Here is a 19,394-nt window from a genome sequence, read left to right on the forward strand (position 1 = left end):
TCCCGGTACATGTGAGGCAGAGCACCTCGCTGGCCTTGTTCAAGAGAAATCTTGACCAATGGATGGGAGATCACAGATATACCCCAGGAATTACCTCAGTGTCACTGCTCGACAGAGGCACAGCAAAATAATGGGTATAGTTCCCCATACTAAAGGTGTGGCGTAAGCCACAAAACAATGGGCTAGGCTTATAAATGCCCTCGGGCAGATAGCCTAGTATGAACCTATGAACCTATGAACCTATGTTATGAAATATATGTTGCATACATGTCAATCAGAGCACCTCACTGGCCCTCTTCAAGAAAATTCTGAATGAATGGATGGGGAATTTAACTGTCACCCTGGGCATCACTCAAGTGGCAACAGTCTATAGATGCACTGAGAACAAATGTCAGGTGGCATGATCCAAGGGTACTCCCATGGACTAGGCTTGTCACGGCTCCATGCCCATTAGCCTGGTACACACTTATGAACAAATGATCCTATGAATCTCAACAGTGACAAACATGTATGTGTGCATTGCTGTGTATACAAGTGTTTGTGAGTGTGTAAACATGTAGATAAATGTACTTTGAGGTCCTTCTCACTCACTGCACCCCCAATTGCCATACTTTGCAAAGGCTGGTGATGTTATTCACTTTAAAGGTGCCTTGTGACACTCTTTACCCTATAGGCTCTCTGGTGCTTGTGTTAACTGCATAACACTATAGTACCATTAATTACATAGGTAGGGGTTCCAATCTGAGTCCTGGCAAATGTGTGTGTGTGTGTGTGTGTGTGTGTGTGTGTGTGTGTGTGTGTGTGTGTGTGTGTGTGTGTGTGTGTGTGTGTGTCTGTGTGTGTTTGTGTATGTGTGTGCAAGTGTTTGTGTGTATATGTGTAGGAGACATCATTTTGAGGCTACACTCTCCCAGTACAATGCACATTGTCATAGTTTACAAGGGCTGGTGATGTTGCTCACCTTAGAAGAGACATGGGGCAGTATCCACCCTACCAGCTCCATGGCGTGTGAGCTAAATTCATATCACCATAGAAGCAATAACTAGATAGATAGTGGTTCTAACCTCAGTCCAGGCAAATGTGTGATAGTGTGTGAGTGAGAACAGTATCCTGTGTTTGAGTGAGTACTATATCCAATGGAGGTATGGGTTTTACATTTTTAGACAGTGTTACTCCCAGTACATGTCCCAAGATCCACTGCCCAAGGCCCAATCTCTTCATCAATCATAGAGGTATCTGATGGCACATTTCAGACCAATAAGGGCCATGCTGTTTGCAGGAACAATGTAACAGTATGGACTGGCTGACAAGATAAGCAGAACTGCTAACCTCAGGTCTGGCAAATGTGTGTATGACTGTATCTGTGTTGGTCATTGTGTACATTTCTGTAGGATAGAGTATTTTGAGTCCATTCTCACTCAGTACATCTCCCATTGCCATACTGTACAAGGCCTGATGATGTTCTTCACCTTAGAGGAAATGTGGAACACAGATCACTCTGCAAGCTCCGTGGCACATGCAATAAATGCCTAACACTTTAATAGCAATAACTAAAGAGGTAGGGGTTCTAATCTCAGTCATAGCAAATGTATGTGTGTGTGTGTGTGTGTGTGTGTGTGTGTGTGTGTGTGTGTGTGTGTGTGTGTGTGTGTGTGTGTGTGTGTGTGTGTGTGCGTATGTGTGTGTTTGAGTGAGGAATATATCCATTGGATGACAATGTTTTACAATTTTAGGCCATCATACTCCCAGCACATGTTCTACTCTATGAGGGCCGCTTTTTACATCAACTGTAGAGGTATATGTACATATGTAACAGTATGGAATGAACAGCTAAAGAACCAGGGCTTCTATTTACAGTACTGGCACACTTGTGTGTGCATTGGTGTGTATAGCAGCGTTTGGGAGTGTGTACACTCATGCATGACATTATTATGAAACCTGTCACACCCACTACACCACCCATTGTCATACCTTACAAGGACATGTGATGTTACTCACTATACACATACTTTTTGAAACAGAAACACACTATGAGCTCTGTGCCACATGTAATAACTGTCTAATACTACACTACCACTAACTAGATGGGTAGATATTTCAAACCCTGCACTGGCAATTATGATTGTGTGTGTGTGTGTGTGTGTGTGTGTGTGTGTGTGTGTGTGTGTGTGTGTGTGTGTGTGTGTGTGTGTGTGTGTGTGTGTGTGTGTGTGTGTGTGTGTGTGTGTGTGTGTGTGTGTGTGTGTGTGTGTGTGTGTGTGTGTGTGTGTGTGTGTGTGTGTGTGTGTGTGTGAATAGTATTTTCTGTTGGTTCAACACAATACCCTCTGGGAGTGTAGGATTTACAAATCTGAGTTGTGTTCCACCCACTACACTTACCATTGTCCACTGTACAAGAGCTGCTGACATCAACCACCATATACTTACTTGTATACACCCCTCAGCCCTATAAGCTATGTGACACATGCAATAACTGTTATACAGACCTGTTAATTGTGTACAGCTGTACCCTGGATATGACACACTCAATGTGCTACCACACTGCCATACCCATTGTAGATAATGTCTGCAGGGCCATATCCTGCTGACACACAAACAGTTAGAACACAAACAGAATACATTATGGAGACCACATTCAGTCAGCATTAATAATAATGCATCATGGCTGGACAGCTACACACTCTGATGTGTAATCTTTAAACATGGTGGCTGACAACACTTTACACAGTATTACATTGCTAAACTCTAGTAAATTCACCATGTGCATTAGAACCATATTAGCATGTCCCTGCATTGATGGTATGGATGACAGGGATGTGGCAGATGTATCATCATATGCATAGGGTGTGGTGTTGGTTTGCCAGAGGCTTAGGCTGGGCCATTTGGTTGACATCTTGTGTGTGTGTTTGGGGGTGTTCATTAAATGGGCCATGCAACGGTGATGTGTGTAAGTCTGGAGGTGACCTGCCTGTGATGGTGATGTGTGTGTATGGATGCACACAGTCACACCATGTGGCTGCCCTACACAGGGTTATATTGGACAGCTGTGGACCAAACATGGCAGGGTGTACAGTTTACCATTTCTGGCCACAGACATGGGAACTGGGACTGCCAGGGGACCCACTGACTCCACCAGACCCAAGGCCAGATGCAGTACTACTTCCCGATGGTGGCCACTGTCTGCTGGATCTGTGTCCCTGTGGGGACTGGCCAGGACCATGTGCCCATGGCCTGCTGCATTGTGGCATGGACAGCAACCCCCCCTGCAGTCATGCTGCTGGTACTGCTACTATGGGAGTGAGAAGTTGCATGGCCATGTGGCCCCTCAGCTGTTTGTGGTGCTGTCCTACATCCAGTTAGCTGACAGCCAACTCCCACCATATGCTCTAACACAAACATTCCATGGTCGAGGATTGCCACCATCTCATCCAGCCCTCTATCCATGACCTCAGCATAATAACGGTGGGGATCAACAAGATTATGGATGTTGTCATGCCTAGCAGGAAGAGTTGCATTTGCGACCCTGCAAATCTGTCTGGTTTTACATTCATTACATGCCTGTGCCTCCATGATGGTCCAAAACATGCGTCTGGTGACACCTGCTGTAGCACTTGTGACAGAGACATGATGGGCAACAAGCCTCCTTCGAGCACTCCTGTCCTTCCAACTGTGTGAGACCTTACCTGTTATCTGGCTATGGCTTGTGTCTACAGACACATTTGCCATAATCACCACACTTGCCAGTCCCATGCCACCACCCGCCATCTGTTCATTATATATGGCGACTGGTGATGGAGTATGTGCGAGTATTGTGACTGTGTGTGGGGATGGGGTGGAAAACAGTGGGATGCCAACCAATGGCACAGATTCAGCCCCTGACAACCCCACTTGTACCTCACTATGCCTATCATTATTGTTAGAGTCTGTGTGACACTGACATCAGTTTCCAAGTGGGTGGTTGGCTGCCATGCACACAGACACTTACAGCTGAGGTGGCACAAAGCTATCACACAGACCTCACATTACCAAAAAGGTGACATGCATGACACACAGCCCTCAACATCATGCATTGAAGCCATTCTTAATCCTTGTTACTAATAATATACATATCTTTGATGCATGAGTACTGTTAGTAGGTGATGTCCATTCCCCTAGCACACACTGCACCCATGTACACAGTATTGCTCTTCACCTGTATAGCACAGTGGCAATTACTGTACACCATACCTTGCAACTGTACAAATCATTGAAGAATGTGTAGATGTCTGGCACATATGTTTGCTCTGTTCCTCACAACCCCTTGTGTGTTTGTCTGACACATAACTGGGTTGATATGAGGATTGATGTCACTAATTAATGACATATATTTGATTTGCAGACTTCATCACCAGCGGTGAATGTATGTTCAAACAAATCCTGTTACACCAACAACCTTCTAAGCTTAACTTGGATATGATAAGTGTACACACCCCTGTTATCATGCCAGGCTCTTGTATTATATAAAATGAGACCACAATACTGCATTCAAAAACATTACCCACCCTAAATGTGACATATGACCTCTGCAATCTAAACAAGAAATAAACAAATGCATTAGTTGTGAAATACTGAGCGAGATGTGTACGATATATTGATTGCTTAAGTGTGAACACCCTTAAACCAATGCTTTTTTGAAGCACCTGTTAAGTGAACTACAGCAGTCACTTTTCCTGGGAAGGGGTATATCAGCATGGCACATCTTGACTTGGCATTATTTGGACAGTCTTCCTCGCAAAGGTCCCCCAACTCTGTCACAATGCAAGGCCAGCTCATGTGCACAGCCATTGGTGGTCACACTGCAGGTTTGCTATTGGTATTAAGTCTGGGCTTTGTCTGACCCAATTAATACCCTTGACTGTATTCAGATGGAGCCATTCTTATGTAACTTTGGATGTATGCTTCAGGTCATTGTCATATTGGAAGCTAAAACCCCCTCTCCATCCTCAGCCATCTTGCAGATGTTTGATGGCTTTGGCCCACTTGTGAGTGTTATTTGGAACTATTCATAATTCCCTCCACCATGCCTAAAGGCCTAGTTCCAGCTAATGAAGAGCAACCCCAAAGCAGAGTACTGCCAACAATGAGCTTCAGTGTGTGGATGGTTGTCTTCAGGTGAAGTGAGATGTTGCTTGTGCACCACACAACTTTAGGGATAGTGGCTGTAAGTTTGAACCTTGGTCTCATTACACCATTACACATTTCAATACATGCCTTTGGGAGACTTGATTTTATGTTTTGCTACTTGTACACAGCCCTGGATGGTGTTTGGTGTGGGTAAATGCTTCTGTCTACAGACCCTGCCCCATAGGCCAGACATATGCAGAATCCGAGCAGTTGTTGCCACATGTACTACACAACCAGTATTTGCTTGCAAGAGATTCCTGCACCTCCCTCAGTGTTGCTGCATGTCTCCTGGCAGCCTCTCTGACCAGTTCAAGACATGTCTTTTCATCTGTTTCGGAAGGACATCTGGTTCTTTTCAATAGCACTTTTGTCCCATATTTAATCCACCTTTTGATGACTGTCTCCACTGTGTTCCATGGTATATGCAATGCTGTGGTAATGCTGTTGTACACTACTCCTGACTGATACCTTTCAAATATGAGATCCCTTTGATGCTTGCATGCAAAATATGAATGCACGCCATGGCTGCTTTTGTTACAGGCAACTGAGCAAATGTCATGCATACACTGCTTTGACAGTGGACTGTTATTCGGCATCACATTGAGTCCCCGTACTTGATGGCAGGTGTGTACCCAAGCAGAGTGAATGCTTTCAGTATGTCACAAGCTCCTTCCACAATATGTTTTTTGGAGGGTGTGCAGACATATGCATCCAGTGTATTGTAAGGTTTGTATACCCCATATTTGGTGCCCTAACATATTTTTCTGTTATAGAAGTTAATTGCTCATGTTATGATCACATTTCAGGTTGCAAAAGGTGTGGAATGTAATATTGTGGTCTCTTGGCATCTTAACAGGGGTGTATACATTGTTGTATCCACTGTATAAGATTAATGTTTCATGCATGTCCCTACCATAGCCTGTTTGTCCCCCCATTTTGTTGGTCTCTGTCCAGATGTCTTGCACCGACAGGTAGTGAGGTATGCTACAGGAATGTTATTCATACCCTTCAGATAGGCCCCAGTGGTGACTACTGTGATGCACTGCAGTTAACACCAGCACAAGTGAACATGCCCATCAAGCAATATGGCTAGGTGTGACAGTTGTGTACATGGCAAATAACATGGCCTTAATATTCCTGGAGTATTGGCAAACCACAACTAAACAACTCCATACTCACCAGCTACAGGCTGCTGTCCCATCTGCAGACCAGAGGGACTTAAATAGTTGTAGGATAGAGGTACTGTCAGCAGACTCACATGTGGCCTTGATACAGGGTGGAAGTGGTATTTCTGCACATTAACAGTACAACCGCCAATACTACAAACTATGCTGCCCATCACCATAGATGTGCACTTCTGTGCATTACAAAACCCTGTCCACAACTGCTATCTTATCTGACATATGCCTGTAGATACCCTACAGATACAACTATGTATGGTATAGTACTCTAGTAATGTGCACTGGAGCCTTACCTGCACGCTCCTCATCCATTGTGTGGGTGCCACCCACTCCTACAATGCTGTATTCTGGATCCTGTTGTATGGCTGGGGTGGGTGCCCCAAGGTTGGAGAGAAGCTCCTCAGTGGTTGTCAGTGGGGCCTGCATGGCTGTGCCCCCACCTGTGGCTAAGCAGTCCCTGGCTATGGCAGCATCCCTTCACCAGGCATTGCATATGAGGTTGGTTGCATGATGCCAGACCTGCTCATAGGTTCTTACATGCAGGCCAACATTGCTTACCCTGTGGACTAGGTCATTCCACAGGGTGGCTCTCTCCTGCAGATATTGTTGGCTATGGCCAAACATGACTCTATGGTTATGGATGATGGTTTCTCTCATGATAGCTGTCTCAGCCTCTGTAGATGGTGGAAACTTAGGATGCTACATACCACCTGCAAGACATAAACAGGGAAACAAATCATAGGACCTCATGCAGTTGTCAACAGTATGGACAGAAATTGCACATCAACAGTGGATATTTGTTGCCACCTCTCACAACTACACCATACCGCATACCATACTCTATCAGCACAATATCAGATTGCATTGCACCCCTAGCCCTGATGTGCCATATTCCCCCCAATGATGGACAGTTAATTGCATAATCCTCTATTCTCCATTCATTTCTGTGTAGAGGGATGACAGTGGCCATCTTCCATGTGGATGAGGTGTGGATGGTGCCGAGGCGGTGTTTGACTACAGTGTGTGTGATGGAACTGTGAGCACATGCCTGAGTTCATGTAGGATGCAGACAGGGAGGTTATCATGCCCCATGGAGACTTGCTGTTGTTGTCTTTCAGTAGGCAATATGTATCTGCTCACCGCTGATGAGGGGAGGGGTGCAGTTGATGTGCATATCCTCCTATATGGATGGGGGGACAGAGAGATGATGTTTACACCTAACCTGTCTGATGCAGGTTGCCTATAGCCATGGCATGCGTGTATGAGTTGTGATTTACCACCAGAACACGTGAATTGTGTTGTTGCCTCTGAGACTGACAACATATGTGGAGACAACCTTGTGATTGGTGTTGTGGATATATCTGCTTTCTTCTTATAGTTAGCCTTAGAGTGAATCACCTGTGACCTTACATGTTTGCTCAGACAGAGGTGGGCATGCTTCCAAGTTGTTTCCTGCACCTATGTGGCCATCTACAGCCAATATAGCATCATATTATGTGGTTTGTGTATTGCTGCTGTCCAACAAAGGGGATTACTTTACCTTGGTGGAGGCAGGTTTTACAGGTCAGGTATTGCTGAGTTCATACAGCTACAGTGGATATAAAAGTGTACACACCCCTGTTACAATGCCTGGTCTTTGTGCAATTGTAACATGACACCACAATAACTCACTTCAAAACAATTCCCACCTTTAATGTGACCTATAGCCTGCACAATTCAATTGAAAACATTACAATCTGTTATGGGAAAACATGTGCAAATTAAAATCACTACAATAAGCTGGTTGCATTAGTTTGCACACCCTTAAACTGATACTGTGTGGAAGTACCTGTTGAGATAATTGCAGCATTCAGTCATCTTGGATCAGAGTCTATCATCATGGGATATCTTTACTTGGCAATAGTTGCCCACTCTTCCTTGCAACAGTGCTACAAATATGTCAGATTGTGAGGGCATCTTTTATGCACAGCCCTATTCAGGTCAACCCACAGATTCTCTATTGGATGTAGGTCTGGGCACTGACTGGCACATTCCCAAACTGTAATTTTCATCTGGTGATACCATTCTTTTGTTGATTTGTATGTAGGTTTGGGGTCATTGTCATGTTGACAGGTAAAATGCCTCTTGATCTTCAGCTTTCTAGCAGATGACTAAAGATTTTGTGATACATATTTTTGGTGTTTGGAACTGTTCATAATTCCCTCCACCTTGACTAAAGGCCCAGTTCCAGCTTGCAAAAAGCAATCCCAAAGCATGATACTGCCACCACCATGCTTCATCAGGGGGATGGTGTTCATTTGGTAATGCAAAGTGTTGTTTTGGGCAAAACATACCTTTTGTAATTGTAGGCCAAAGGTTCAACCTTATTCTCATCAGACCATGACACATTGTCCAACATGCTTTTGGGAGACGCTATATAGTGTTTGTCAATGCTTGTCCAGCCATGGATGTTTTTCTGTGTAAGAAAAGGCTTCCATCTTGCAACTCTACCCCATAGGCCAGCCATATGGGGAATACAGAAAATTGTCACGTGGTATACATCCAGTACTTGCCAGCCGTTCCTGCAGCTTCTTCAGTGCTGCTATAGGTCCCCTGGCAGCCTCCATGGCCAGTTGTTATCTTGTCATTTCATCCATTTTGGAGGGACGTCCAGGTGTTTGCAGCATCACTTTTGTCCCATATCGTCTCCACTATTTGATGACTGTCTGCACTGTATTCCATGGTATATCCAATGTTGTGGACAGTTGTTCTTCTTTTTCCTATCTGATACCTTTCCACAATGAGATCCCTTTGATCTTTTGTAAGCTCTCTGCAAAACATGGCTTTTGCTGTAGCAGGCAATTGGGTAAATGTTGAATAAATCCTACTAGGATAGCTGAACATTATTTGGGGTTAATCAGACTTTCTTTAATTGATGGCATGTGTGTACCCAAGAAGACAGAATGCTATGATTACAGCAAGATGTGCACCAACAAAGTATTAGTTTAAGTGTGTGCACATGTATGCAACCAGCTTATAGTACATTTTTTTTTTATGTTTTATATTTTTTCTCCTAACAGATTTGTTTTTCAATAGAATTGTACAGGTTATGGGGCATATTGAAGATTGGAAATGTTTTAAAATTATTTTCTGTGGTCTCATTTTTGTATAGCACACAAGCCTGACATTTCAACAGGGGTGTGTACACTTTTGATATCCAATGTATGTAGGTGTTCATATAGCTGTTTGTCATAGGCATGGACAGAGGGTCATAACACAGTTGAACACTTCTCCAATTACAACCTATCATGCTTATTCTAGTACTCATATCAGTGTCAGGGCAATGCAACAACCAGTAGCTGTAGACATTTATGTCTGTTGTATGCACTGAGACTGATATTACACACATATACAACATGCAAAACTTATTTATCTGACTGCTTGCAACCCATGTCACATGTTTTGTGCCTTCCAGCCGAGCATACGCATACATACATGTGCTCAGGTGATACCTGGTATGCATTTCTGTTCTATTTTAGTATGGCACACTGTATTTACAATCTTGCTGCCCAGTCATACGTCTCAAGCTGTTATAGCAGGGCATCTGGACAATGGCACGCATAAATGGGTAGCAAAGGCACATCAATATTGACAGCATATTAATACTGCTGTAACATGCATAATTAAGTTGATTGTACAGTAGGCTTTGCCATCAGAAGGATAACATGGAGGATGTCCGACATTCGTAATTAGGCTATTATGTTACAATGTCATTGTTCACAATCGTTTGCCTGACATAACACAACTCTATATGTTAGTGACTGCAAATATCAGGCACACATGCTTATTGTCCAGTGGAACACTGTACAGATGAATGGAATGAACTCACTATATCACATGGAGTTCAACACACACTTCTGCAACAGTACTTTACTATGCACATGTTTTGTATAGGTCTCTTAGATTTACAAGACAAACATGTGTATCATAGTTATATTCACAGGTAACATATTGCTATGTACAACATCCCAGTAGCTGGCCAAGCAGTGGCACAGTCAGTAGTGTTTGACAGACACTCCAGTAGTTGTCATATGTCAGCTGTCCTTTCCTGGGGTGAGTAAGGGGCCTGAGCTGTGATCTATGTCACTGCAGACAGACCCATATGCTATGGCCATAGGTGCTGTTAAGAGTACAGGAAGTCTTGTTGAGACATATTCTTTCAACCTCCTATTTCCCATTATTACAGACCACCTACTGCATTCGATTACATGCTTACTTGTTTCACATACCTTTTTTTGGAAAGTAGATTGGGTACTATATTCAGGTTTGGTATCTTGACATGCAGTCTCTCTCTCTCTCTCTCTCTCTCTCTGTCTCACCTACAGGTAAAGAATTGGTTTGAATAGGTGGCAACTTGACTTTTGTAGGTAATGCTCATGACCAGGTGATGGCCTGTTTACCAGTTGGTGTTCCCCACTTGCTAACTGCATGCAGAGCAGTTGTGTAGCTATTCTAATAGCCAATGTCATGGCAACACACTCCTATAAGTGAGTAATTCATGTGGGCATTGGCCCTTTACCTTGCCTGTGAGGAAGACATCCTGGAGGTGTGTGAGCTACAGTGTTACAGACATAAGGTGGGAATACCTCTTACAACAAAACTTCTGGAGATAGGCCAACTAAATGGTGGAGAAGGTTCGTGACTTAGGGACATAATGTGATTATTTCTGTTATATGGTTTGAATACTGCTAGCTTAACAGGGTTTGTCTGGACATGCTAGTTCTTCATGGCTTTCAGTCTGATAAAGTTATGTGTCTGCATAGTTCTCAGCTGTATGGCTATCCACATAATGGTCAGAGGTCTGCCTGTTATGTTTGGTCTGTTCCCCATACAGGTGTTGTCCTTGGCAAATCAGTAGCATACTCAGGTGATTGCAATCAGTAAATGCCAACATCCATTTGTATTTCTGACTTCGTATCCCTTAGAAAAGATATGTTAGAACAAACCCTGTATCACCAGCAACTTTTTCAGTGTATAACAGCAATATTTCAGTTATGGCCCTGTTTTTGGGCATCTGTCTCCCAATTATCTCAGGCTTTGTCCAGATGTCATGCAGTAAGAGCTTGATATATATGGTCTATCATTATTTAGTGCTGTCATTCCTGCTAACATCCCGGTCATGTTGTGGAATCCCACACATGTTGTTGGGTAGGGGCCATAAATATGAGGGCAAATGGGTGGACAACATGTTGAACCCTGTACAGTCAAGAGGTCAGTGTATAGAGAATGCTCTTAGATGCCCTTGTAACAAATTTTATGTGGGGAAGAGTAAGAAGTGTTTTAAAATTAGGCTGTTAGAACATGTAAGAGATATTACTAATATGAAAGAAGAAAGTTCTGTAGTGGTACATTTTAATGCATTTCACCATGGGGACAGTAGAGGGTTACAAGGTTGGAAAAGGTATGTTTCTCAGTTTGATAGAACAGTTATAACAGAACCATTGTTATGTAAATAATCAATTTACATTTTAACATTTGATACTTTAGCCCCTAGGGTGTTAAATGAGGAGTGTAATTGGAGGCTGTTTATTTAAATATGTATTATTTAAATATGTAGTTAAGTGTTAATTGCTTCTTGTGTTTAAGACAAGTATGTTTTGTAATGTTTTAATACTTGAAGGGTTTGGCCAAGATGTCAGAGTATATTAAATATGTGTGGATTACCGGCTGTTTTTTTCCTGTTTACTATCTTCAGTCATTTTAGTTATTTTGATAAGAGGTTGGTGTATGTCTGGCCATTGTGTATGGCCTATCGTGATTTTTTAGCAGTGTATTGTGTACTTATTAGTTGGACTGTGTAAGGGGAGGCAGGCAGATGTTAGTGCCAGCTGTCCTTTTGTATCCAACTGTGAATGCTGCTCCAGTTATGGGTTGTCTATCAGCAGTATATGTTTGCATGGGCATTTTGAGACATGTCTCATAACATCCAACAATTCCGGCTACACTGTGACCTGGCACAGTCTATGTAGGGTATCATGTGACTGTCATTGAGGATATAGCTGTCCACACAGCCATTATACTGTAGTATTTGGTAGGCTTAACTGTACGTAGCTGTGCAGTCGTGCAATTGTTTGTGTGTATGCACGGTCACACTGCTGTCTGTTTGTCAGTACAGTTCCATTCCTGTAGTACATACTGTAGTAGCTAATGCATATGTAATTCCCCAAAGCTGCTTTGGGGTAGTGATGTGTTGTCCTGACTGTAGTTTGAATATTACTTGGTGACATGCTTGTCAGCTCAGTGTAGTTTCCCTAATGTTACATAGCTGCACTCATAGGTTTCAACCCTCCAGGTGTTCATAGTTTGGTCTGGTCCCCATGATAAGTGTGCATTTCTGACAAGTCATTGGGATGATGTGTGGAATGTACTCACTACATAATGATAGGCAACTGTTTTCTCAAACATCTGATATTGCATTCAACATATGTTAGGACAGACAGCGTTACTGCAGTAACTTCCCCAGTTTATCTTCCCAATTATTTCCAACGTGTCCCTATTTCCATTCCATACCCTTGTCACCCAACTTTGTCTGGCTTGGTCCAGACTCCTTGTACTAAGGTGTTCTGGGTTATGACAGCACTGCATGTTATACAGAAATATATATATATATATATATATATATATATATATATATATATATATATATATATATATATATATATACACACACACACACACACACAGATATATACTCAAACACACACCTCAGTATTTATTGCTAATATATCAATATATTGTTATACATATATATGTATCTCCATACATAACTATTTCTCTATATATGTATGTTTCTTTATATATATATATATATATATATATATATATATATATATATATATATATATATTTGTAAATACCAATCATTCCTAATTCCACAGTGTTTCTTCCCTATTGTAAACAAATACCAGTCATTCCTGATTCCACAGTGTTTCTTCCCTATTGTAAACTGGCTGTAATGCATGGTATGTTTGAAAAACATTAGAATGTTCAACAGTTCAGATGGCTTAGTGGTAAATTGCTGTGGCTATGGTGTACAGTGCCCTGGGTTCAAGACGTATAAGGGCTGTTTATTTTTTTGCTGGGCAGAACAACGGCTGATGGAGACAAAGTGATTAAAGCAGTTTTGAGCAGTTTTAAGTGGGTTTGCGTGACGGTAAGTGATTCTAATACATGGTTAAATGAATAGGCACTTACACCATGTAGGCTTCGCTTAGTGATGCCTACCAGTGCACAAATCCACTTACCTGAGCTAACTGCTGGTTAGCATTCACAGTTGAGCAATGCTTAAACCTGCTAACCATAGCTGAGCACTGGTAACTATTGCTCACATTCCAGTCTTATAAAATAGCAGAGTAATGACTTAATTTATTAAGTGTATATGATTTCCTTTACATAACATGATTCTATGTGCTGTCATTACAGTAGCAAGGGGTGTGACTATACTGTATGGGACACTTGTGTATACATGGGTGGTTTCACATGTTATATGCACTCACGCTTCCATGTTACACCAGCTACACTATCCTGTTTGACAAAAATAATGTAACACATATTGTACTACTAAATTTGTATGTTTAACACTGCTTTTCCATGTAAAATTCAATTGCCTATTATTGTACTCAAACCATGCACCCCTGCATGCAAAGCTGGAACTTTGAGTACTACACTATCCTGTTCTTGGTGTTTGAGCTGTATGTTTTTATCTATCTCCTATTGGATATTAATATATTATTATAATAACAATTTTCTTGATGTACTGGAAAATATTAGGGTTCAACCAAACACCCTAATAATGGGCGATTTCAACTACCCCACCATTAACTGGGAAAACTACTCATGTACCAACTTTTTTGCTCAACGCTTACTGGAATTCATAAACTACAATGCTCTGGATTAACTTATCCACACCCCCACCAGAGGCAACAATATCCCAGATCTAGTCATTACCAACATGAGTGACCGGTGTTCCACAGCTGAAGTCAACGCCTCATTGGTCCGATCCAACCATAAGCTAATTACCCTAGATATGCACATCCTGCCCCCATCCCCATTAAGGAAACCATTGTAAACCATTTCCCCAAAGCCAACTTCATGCTTCTTAAGACAGAAGTGGTGAACTTCATGACACCCATGCAGATGGACAAATACAGTTACGACTACTGAATCCTACACAATTGCACTTTATAAGCACTTTCATGAGTGCATGGAGCATGCTATCCCTAACAGAACCAAGACGCTATCCTCCAAAAAAAGGAAGCCAATCTGGTGGTCCCCCTGCCATAAACAAACTGTACAACAGAAGGAAGAAACTGTTGCAAAAGAGAGTAAAATCCCACGAGTGGAGGAGCTCCCTGGTCAGCTTCAGTAAGAAGCTGCGATCCCTGATAAAATCCTCCAAAGCTAGTTATGAAAACAAAATTGCCACTGATTCTAAAGACAACCACAAAGCATTCTATATCTATGTCAAGAATCTAAATGGCAACACTCAGATCCGCTCTGAGTTACAGCACAATGGTACTAAATATACAGACCCAACTGATATTGCCAGCATCCTGGCAGATAAGATCAGTGCTAACTTTACCCCCCTCTCACCCTCTAAAGAGCCCATCTCTATACTGGAAGAATGCAAACTTCCTGTAATCACAGCTGCACAGGTAAATCCCACACTCTCCAAAGCCAAGAACACAGCATCCATGGGACCAGACAACATCCCAGGCTGCATTCTACATGAACTACAGAATGAACTGGCACACCACCTAAGCACCATGTTCAATCATAGCCTCACCTCAGGCTATGTGCCTGCTGAATGGTGCACAGCGATGGTTATCCCACTACACAAGGGGGGAGCCACCACAGACCCTGGGAACTACTGCCCCATTAGCCTGATGAGCCTGGTCTGCAAAGCCATGGAATGTATCATCATGGAACTTATAAACAAAGACATTGGTAATCTCCAAACTCTGGACCCCACCCAGTTTGGGTTTGTAAAAGCAGATCATGTCTCCTAAACCTGATAGACTTCTTTGAAGCAGTCACCAAAGCTGTAGAAAAGGGTAAGGTGGTTCACACAGCCTATCTAGATCTTGCCAAGGCTTTCAACACCATATCCCACTCTGGAATTATAGATAAACTCACTAAACTAGGTATAAATCCCTATGTCACAAGATGGGTTGCCAACTGGCTCACTGACAGAACCCACACTGTGAAAGTAGCAGACTCCAAATCCGACTTCAGACCAGTGACAAGTGGAGTACCACAGGATTCAGTCCTTGGTCCTCTCCTGTTTGGTATCTACTTCTCTGAAGTACAGGCTAACACAAAAGGTCTTTGGCTAATGAAGTTCACTGATGACTGCAAACTAGGAGCCATAATCGAAATTCCTAACAATGTGGACATCCTACAAAAGGGCCTCACTGAGACAGATGCCTGGTGTCAAAGCCATGGCCTTAAGCTCAATGCCAAAAAGTGCATTGTCATCTCCTTTGATAAAAACTCTGCATCCATGAACTACAACATAGGCAGTAGTATACTTAACACTGAAAGTGTGATAAGAGACCTTGGGACACCGGTGAACAGTAGTCTCTCATTTCATAATCACATCACTACAGTAGTCAGGAAATCCTTCTACATGTCACACCTCATCACAAAAGGTTTCTCATCCATAAAAAAAAGAGGTCATTGTTCCCCTCTACTCATCACTCATTAGACCCATTATAGAGTATAACGCCCCTTTTGATATATACCTCACAAGACAGCTACAACAACTGGAAAGGCTGCAGAAAGACCTCACAAAGAGGATTACCAGCCTCAAACAGATGACCTACGCAGACCGTCTCAAAAAACTCCAGCTTTACTCCATCGCATATCGCCTACTCAGAGGTGATCTCTGCCTAACATACAAAGCTATGTCAAACCCAGAGCTGTTGGACATGCTCCACTTAAAGAAATCCCAATCCCTCCGAGCCACACACTCTAGGGACCTAAACCTTGTCATCACAATAAACAGAACATGCCGGAGGGATTGATTCCTGTCCCAGAGACTTCCCATACTCTGGAATAAATTACCTATCTATATCAAACAAAGCTCCTCATTAGCACTCTTCAAGAAAAATCTTGATGATTGGATGTGAAATAGGAAATTCACCCCGGGATCACCTCTGTGGCTCTGCTCAACAGTGTTCCAGGAAAATAATTTTCTTGGGTGGCAAAAGCCAGGGTACCTTTTTGGCTGGGCTTGTATAAGCCCCAGGGCCAATAGCCTAGTACCTACCTATGAACCTATGAACCTATAGAGTACTGTGTTTTTTGGCCATGTCATTGTGGACTGCTGTCATGTAGTAATGGCATACATTTCACTTTCAGACTTCTATCCTTCAGAACATTCATGCTAATGTATAACCTGTTTCCTATCTACTTTCTTTCTGTCTTCTGTGCACATGGGATGACACCGGTGCTCAGACTGTGGTAGACTACACTGCAGAATGGGTCTAAGAAGCCATGCCTGTGTTCATGTAGGATGCAGCCAGAAAGGGTATTAGGCTTATGGAGACCTCTATGTGTTGTCTTTGAGAGGGCATTGCAGACCTGCTGTGAAATCGTGAGGGGAGGGAGGCAGGTGCTGTACATGCACATGTGTACCTATAGGGAGACAGGGGAGTGATGTCTACATGTCACCGGTCTGCAGCCGGTTGCCTGTATCTATAGTATATGTGTATGTGGTGTTATTGACCACCACTACAGAGCAGATATGTGTGTTGCTTCTGGAATTGCAGACACTTGTCTGGAAGGCCCAGTGATTGGCCTTGGTGGATATTTCCAGTTTGCACTCAAAGACAGCTGTAGGGTAAATCACCAGTGACCTTATTTGCTTGTGCCAACCAAGATGAGATGGCTTCCAATGAGGCACCTGTTCCTTCATGGCCCTTCCAGCGATTAATTCAACCTATGATGGTAGTTGTGTATGTCTGCTGTCCACCACAGGCTTATACCCTACGTTGAGGGGTTGATGTTGTCCTGTCAGGTATTGCTAAGGCCATACAACCATGTAGGTGCCCACATAGTATTGTGCTGTAGGCCTGGACACTGTTGCTAGTTCCAACATATGGGAAGTCCTTCATGTGGGTCTTGCCCCTTTTCCTTGTCTGTGTGATGGACATTACAGAGGTGTGCGGGCTACACATTCACAAACAGTAGGTGGGAATACTTCACAGGACATGTGGAGACAGCCCAACAACATGGGGAACATATCTCCAGAATTGTGAACAGATTGTATGTCATTATTGCTGTTATACACATGGAGGGATGATAAATTGACAGGGTTTGTCTGGACATGCATTTACTAAGTGACTTCACGTCTGACAGTGATATGTCTCTGACATACCTCTCCACTGGCATACTGTCCACAGACTGAACACACCTTTGCCTGTTATGTTTGGTCTGTTCCCCAGACAGTTGTTGTCCTAGAAAAATCAGTCAGGGACTTCTGGGAATGCAGTAAGTAAATACTAACATCCATTGGTATTGCTGATTTCATATTCCTCATAAAGGATATGTTACAACAAACCCAGTAACATCGTCAACAGTCTCAATTTATAACAGCAATATGTCCAATCTATGCCTGTGTTTGTGCATCTGTCCCCAAATGATGTCAGGTTTTGTCCAGATGTAATGCACTATGAGGCTCAGAGGTATTTAGTATCATTATTTCTTGTCTTCATTTTTGCTACCACCCCAGTGATGTAGTAGACCTGCAGACATGTTACGGGGAAGAGGCCATAGACATGAGTCCTGAGCCTGTACATTCTGAGGTGATATGTACATTTGAGAGGCTTGTGTATGTCTGGCCATTGTTAATAGACTGTCAGGATTGTGTAGAAGTGTCATATGTACTTGTTATTTGGGCTTTGTAAGGAGGGGGGTATATGGGAGTGGCATGGCCCCTTTTTATCTGACTGTGCATGCTGCTCCAGTTTCTGGTCCCTATCTGCTGTTATTTGTTTGTACAGGTAGACTGCGACATGCCCTGTAAAACCTCAAGATTCCCATTACAATGGGGCTTGGGGTAATATATGTATGGGTAATATGTGAGTGGCAAAAAGGATATGTGTGTTCACACTGTCATTATAGTGCAGTGTTCAGTTTGCTTACTGGTGTGTCACTGTGACTGTGGTACAATTGGTTGTGGGTATGCACTTTCACACCAGTGTCTGTTTTCCAGTGGTGTTACATCCCTGTAGTGCCTGTTATCTTTGCAAATACATGTGTACAGCCCCAGAGCTGGACTTGGGTAGTGTTATGTTACTCTGCTTGTAGTTTGGACGGTACCTAGTCACTCAGTGCAGTTTCCATAAAACTGTGTTATGTCCACATATTTGTAGGATGTACAGTTGTCTGGCCAATACCTTTGGTCTAGTCCCCATAACTGTTGTGTATTCCTGATGCATAAGTGGGATGATGTGAGGATTGGGGTCACTATATTATGAGAAGCAATTGAGTCCCAGACTTGTGATATTTTAGTCGATATATGTTAGGACTAGCAGTGTTAGTACAGCAATTTTCTCAGCTTATCTACTCACGTATGTTGGATAAGTCTCTATTGTCATGCGCTTGTCCCCCTACTTTTAAGGCTTCGTCCAGATTCACTGCACTATGGGGTTTCGAGCATGCGTCTTCACTGCCAGGCTTTTGGCAGAATGTCCAGATGTTTGGCCCATACTTTGGTTCTGTTCCCCAGTTTATTTGTATTTGTCTGGTAAATCACTGTGATGATCCAAGGATTTATGTCAGTGAATAATGACATAACATGTCAGTTCCCATCCTCATATCCTTCATAAGTTTCAGCTGAAATGCACCCTGTTGCTGTACAAATGTTCGCTTATAAAAGCCATATTTGAAATATGTGCCTATATGTGGCCCATTTCCTCCCTTTGTACAGCCTTTGTACAGGTTTCTTGCACTAAGGTATGGCTGCACTGCATGTTATATAAACACACACACACACACACACACACA

This window comes from Protopterus annectens, chromosome 5.part0 (assembly GCF_019279795.1).
Source record: "Protopterus annectens isolate FY-2018-M chromosome 5.part0, PAN1.0, whole genome shotgun sequence".
Taxonomy (NCBI): domain Eukaryota; kingdom Metazoa; phylum Chordata; order Ceratodontiformes; family Protopteridae; genus Protopterus; species Protopterus annectens.